Raw genomic sequence first — 6525 nt, forward strand, 5'->3', positions numbered from 1 at the left:
AGCTCCTGGCCCAGCGTGATGATGCAATTCGGTTCCTTGAGGGGCGTCTCGACACTTCTGTGTTGGACTCAAAAATGTTAACAGTAAAAAATAGGTGAGTTTTTTTTTGACAACACTTATCTTTAGAAGTGGTATTGGGCCAATATGTAGCAGCATGTCATTACTATAGACTTTGTACATAAATTAGAGGAAGGAAGGTAGGCGGGAAGAAATGAGAGCTGGAAGGAGGAATGAGTGATTTGGTGTGCTAAAAAATCAGAAAGCAATATAATTTCTTACATAACCAAAACATAAAACAGATCCAGCTAAACTAGGATTCTCTTTATCTTTTAGTAAATATTAAAAATGGAATTTAGCTAATGAATGCTCTACATCCAGTGTCCTTCCTTAAACATGTAAAGGGATGGATCTTTCTCAGGTTTCATGTTAAGGTTCCCCTTGGTCTCCTGTGAGGCATTTTTGGTTTTAAGGCTGTCCAGAAAAATAGAATGGCTGACAGGTGGCCATTTTGGATGTTAACAATGAATATATGTGAATGTTGTCTCTAGAAAAAAATCTAGATACATGATCAATGAAAAACAGATTAAGAAAATATGAAAAAATATATCAACATCAATATATGTGTTTTTGTATGTTTTTAGGAAATGAGTGGTTTGTGAACATGTAAGAAATAAAAAAGGTGGTAATCTAATATAAATAAAACAAATATGTAAGGCTAAAAGTTGATCTTTGCTGTCCGCAGCAAGTCTGCTGCATCTCCTGGAACCATCAAATCAGAGAAGGAGATGGAAGAGAGGCTCCGTGTCCTGCAGCATCAGAACCGCTTCCTCAATCTGGAGGTGAAAAAGTTAGCCAAGTTACGTCAGACAGAGCGAGAAAGCTTCTTCCAACAGGAGGAGTAAGTACACATACAGACAGCATAGCTTTTGGAAAAGACTGGACTAGCGTTCCAAGATTGTTGTGTCATAAAAGACAGCACTAGTTTTCTGTTCCAAGTATTGTTTTGACAACATCAATAAGTCTTGATTGTGATTTAGATAAACGACAGATGTTGGTAAGATTGTTTAAATGAGAGGAATGTCTTCATCCAAAATATGGTTTTTGTTTTAGACGTATACGAGCATTGGAGGCTGAGATAGAAAAATGGAAAGTGGATTACGTGTCTATTATACGCTCCAGTATCCGTTTTCCAGGAGGTGACTCTATAGATGATGCTGAACTGATTCTGTTTGGTGGTGACCGGGTGAGTGAGAACAATATCTATAACATAGCTAATCAGAAATGTCATCATAAAATGTGGACCAAATAAAGTGATTAAAATTTCCAAACATAACATATTCTGATTTTTAGCTTTTGTTTTCAGCACAAGAACCGAATCATCAAGCTACTGGAGGATGCTCGCAAAACTAATCCCAGCCTTCCTACCTATGAGAGGTACAGTATTTCTCAACCTTTTCACCTACAAAAAGTGTGGTATGTCCAGTCTTCTTACCTACAAAAAGTGTGGTATGTCCAAGTCTTCTTACCTATAGAAAGGCATGGTATGTCCCAGCCTACCTACCTATGAAAGGTACAGTATTTCTCAGCCTTTTCACCTACAAAAAGTGTGGTATGTCCAGTCTTCTTACCTACAAAAAGTGTGGTATGCCCCAGCCTTCCTACCTATGAAAGGTACAGTATTTCCCAGCTTTTCCACCTACAAAAAGTATAATATGTCCCAGTCTTCCTACCTATTGAAAGGCATGGTATGTCACAGTCCTACCACTTGTGAAAGGTATGGTATGTCCCAGGCCTCCTACCTACAAAAGGCACAATCTGTCCTAGCCTTCTTGGCTATCAAAAGAACAATATGTCCTAGGCTTCCCGCCTATGAAAGGTATATGTAACAGCCTTCCAAGCTATGAGAGGTGTTTGTTCTATTAGAATGAAATTCATTATGCACTCTTAACTTGCCCACTTATGAAAGATGACCTTGTCTGTCCTTCACATATACAATAGCAGTACAGTTTGTCTGCTTACATAATAAACACAATGATATTTTACCATTGTAGTCTAAACAGTGGGGAGATCCATGTGGATGTGTATGGATTTAAACATGTGTTTGAGGACCAGGGCCTTCTGCTTCACTACCTTTGTCAGGAGCTCACTCATCACTACATCCTCCAGGCTGGCTCATACGAAGAGCACCATAAAAAGTGGACACACTTCATGAGGCAACATGGAAAGTCTATCATGAACCGTGTAAGTACAAAGTCCATCACAAACCATGTAAGTACAAAGTCTGTCACAAACCATGTAAGTACAAAGTCTGTCACACACCATGTAAGTACAAAGTCTGTCACAGACCATGTAAGTACAAAGCCCACCACAAACCATGTAAGTACAAAGTCCGTCACAAACCATGTAAGTACAAAGTCCGTCACAAACCATGTAAGTACAAAGTCCGTCACAAACCATGTAAGTACAAAGTCCGTCACACCCCATGTAAGTACAAAGTCCATCACAAACCATGTAAGTACAAAGTCCACCACACACCATGTAAGTACAAAGTCTGTCACAAACCATGTAAGTACAAAGTCCACCACAAACCATGTAAGTACAAAGTCCATCACAAACCATGTAAGTACAAAGTCCACCACAAACCATGTAAGTACAAAGTCTGTCACAAACCATGTAAGTACAAAGTCCGTCACAAACCATGTAAGTACAAAGTCTGTCACAAACCATGTAAGTACAAAGTCTGTCACAAACCATGTAAGTACAAAGCCCACCACACACCATGTAAGTACAAAGTCTGTCACAAACCATGTAAATACAAGTCCATCACACCCCATGTAAGTACAAAGTCTGTCACAGACCATGTAAGTACAAAGTCTGTCACAGACCATGTAAGTACAAAGCCCACCACACCCCATGTAAGTACAAAGTCTGTCACAGACCATGTAAGTACAAAGTCTGTCACAGACCATGTAAGTACAAAGCCCACCACACCCCATGTAAGTACAAAGTCTGTCACAAACCATGTAAGTACAAAGTCTGTCACACACCATGTAAGTACAAAGTCTGTCACAGACCATGTAAGTACAAAGTCTGTCACAGACCATGTAAGTACAAAGTCCATTACAAACCATGTAAGTACAAAGTCCATCACAAACCATGTAAGTACAAAGCCCACCACACCCCATGTAAGTACAAAGTCTGTCACAGACCATGTAAGTACAAAGTCCATTACAAACCATGTAAGTACAAAGTCCATCACAAACCATGTAAGTACAAAGCCCACCACACCCCATGTAAGTACAAAGTCTGTCACAGACCATGTAAGTACAAAGCCCACCACACCCCATGTAAGTACAAAGTCTGTCACAGACCATGTAAGTACAAAGCCCACCACACCCCATGTAAGTACAAAGTCTGTCACAAACCATGTAAGTACAAAGTCCACCACAAACCATGTAAGTACAAAGTCTGTCACAAACCATGTAAGTACAAAGCCCACCACACCCCATGTAAGTACAAAGTCTGTCACAGACCATGTAAGTACAAAGCCCACCACACCCCATGTAAGTACAAAGTCTGTCACAGACCATGTAAGTACAAAGCCCACCACACCCCATGTAAGTACAAAGTCTGTCACAGACCATGTAAGTACAAAGCCCACCACACCCCATGTAAGTACAAAGTCTGTCACAGACCATGTAAGTACAAAGCCCACCACACCCCATGTAAGTACAAAGTCTGTCACAGACCATGTAAGTACAAAGCCCACCACACCCCATGTAAGTACAAAGTCTGTCACAGACCATGTAAGTACAAAGCCCACCACACCCCATGTAAGTACAAAGTCTGTCACAGACCATGTAAGTACAAAGCCCACCACACCCCATGTAAGTACAAAGTCTGTCACAGACCATGTAAGTACAAAGCCCACCACACCCCATGTAAGTACAAAGTCTGTCACAGACCATGTAAGTACAAAGCCCACCACACCCCATGTAAGTACAAAGTCTGTCACAAACCATGTAAGTACAAAGTCCACCACAAACCATGTAAGTACAAAGTCCATCACAAACCATGTAAGTACAAAGTCTGTCACAAACCATGTAAGTACAAAGCCCACCACACCCCATGTAAGTACAAAGTCCATCACAAACCATGTGAGTACAAAGTCCGTCACAAACCATGTAAGTACAAAGTCCACCACACACCATGTAAGTACAAAGTCCATCACACACCATGTAAGTACAAAGTCCGTCACAAACCATGTAAGTACAAAGTCCACCACACACCATGTAAGTACAAAGTCCATCACACACCATGTAAGTACAAAGTCCATCACAAACCATGTAAGTACAAAGTCCATCACAAACCATGTAAGTACAAAGTCCACCACACCCCATGTAAGTTCAAAGTCTGTCACAAACCATGTAAGTACAAAGTCCATCACAAACCATGTAAGTACAAAGTCTGTCACAGACCATGTAAGTACAAAGCCCACCACACACCATGTAAGTACAAAGTCTGTCACAAACCATGTAAGTACAAAGTCCATCACAAACCATGTAAGTACAAAGCCCACCACACACCATGTAAGTACAAAGTCTGTCACAAACCATGTAAGTACAAAGTCCATCACAAACCATGTAAGTACAAAGTCCACCACAAACCATGTAAGTACAAAGTCCATCACAAACCATGTAAATACAAGTCCATCACAAACCGTGTAAGTACAAAGTCCTCTACAAACCATATGGATCACCCTTAAAACATTGTCTCAAATGTTGTTTTGTATTTGGCAGTATAAAGAGCTGAAGACGCTGTGTCGTGGAGGTATACCTGATAGGTTCCGTAAACAGGTTTGGCGACAGCTCATCTTTCATCGCATCAAGGAAACAGTGGAACAGAAGGGCATGTACTACTTTCGAAACCTTTGTAATGCCCTACCTGACTCTCCTGTAAGTTGAATTGCCAGTTAAACTGTAGTATTTTTCAGGGTTGTATGTTGATTTTAAAGATGTTGTGTTTACTTAAGGGGGATGTCATGTTTTTTCATAAAAAATCCTGACTTAATGTTGATCATGAATTAATGTAAAGAAATGTTTTCTCAATGGTTCAACATTTTTTTGCAATTTAATCAGAAATTCAGAAATCATCGAAAATCATGAGTCTGAATATAATGTTTTCGTTTAACACTGTTTTTCAAATTATCTATTTTGATGATTTTATTCTGTTCTCACAAATGGTCAAAAATAAAACACCACAAAAATAATGTTTTGAGTACTCTCATTTTTTTATAGATGGCATCCTGCTACAGGAAACAGATTTCATTGGACCTGATGAGGACAATGCCCAGCAATACCAAGTTTTCCATGGCAGGATCTAAAGGGGTAGGTCATGAAAAGGACTTCTAAAGGGATAGGTCAGGGTGATATTGCCAAAAGGGATAGGCCAGGGTGATGTTGTCAAAAGGGATAGGCCAGGGTGATATTGTCAAAAGGGATAGGCCAGGGTGATGTTGTCAAAAGGGATAGGCCAGGGTGATGTTGTCAAAAGGGATAGGCCAGGGTGATATTGTAAAAAGGGATAGGCTGGAGTGATATTGCCAAAAGGGATAGGCCAGGGGGATGTTGTCAAAAGGGATAGGCCAGGGTGATGTTGTCAAAAAGGATAAGCTAGGAGGATGTTGTCAAAAGGGATAGGCCAGGGGGATGATGTCAAAAAGGATAGGCCAGGGTGATATTGTAAAAAGGGATAGGCTGGAGTGATATTGCCAAAAGGGATAGGCCAGGGTGATGTTATCAAAAAGGATAGGCCAGGGTGATGTTATCAAAAAGGATAGGCCAGGGGGATGTTGTCAAAAGGGATAGGCCAGGGGGATGATGTCAAAAAGGATAGGCCAGGGTGATATTGTAAAAAGGGATAGGCCGGAGTGATATTGTCAAAAGGGATAGGCTGGAGTGATATTGTCAAAAGGGATAGGCTGGAGTGATATTGCCAAAAGGGATAGGCCAGGGTGATGTTATCAAAAAGGATAGGCCAGGGTGATGTTATCAAAAAGGATAGGCCAGGGGGATGTTGTCAAAAGGGATAGGCCAGGGGGATGATGTCAAAAAGGATAGGCCAGGGTGATATTGTAAAAAGGGATAGGCCGGAGTGATATTGTCAAAAGGGATAGGCTGGAGTGATATTGTCAAAAGGGATAGGCTGGAGTGATATTGTCAAAAGTGATAGGCTGGAGTGATATTGTCAAAAGGGATAGGCCAGGGGGATGATGTCAAAAGGGATAAGCTGGAGTGATATTGTCAAAAGGGATAGGCCAGGGGGATGTTGTCAAAAGGGATAGGCTGGAGTGATGTTGTCAAAAGGGATAAGCTGGAGTGATATTGTCAAAAGGGATAGGCCAGGGGGATGTTGTCAAAAGGGATAGGCTGGAGTGATATTGTCAAAAGGGATAAGCTGGAGTGATATTGTCAAAAGGGATAGGCCAGGGTGATTTTGTCAAAAGGGATTGGTAAGGGTAATGTT

Source organism: Ylistrum balloti, unplaced genomic scaffold (genome assembly GCF_031769215.1).
Source record: "Ylistrum balloti isolate Yb309-2 unplaced genomic scaffold, AGI_CSIRO_Ybal_v1 Utg369874, whole genome shotgun sequence".
Lineage (NCBI taxonomy): Eukaryota > Metazoa > Mollusca > Bivalvia > Pectinida > Pectinidae > Ylistrum > Ylistrum balloti.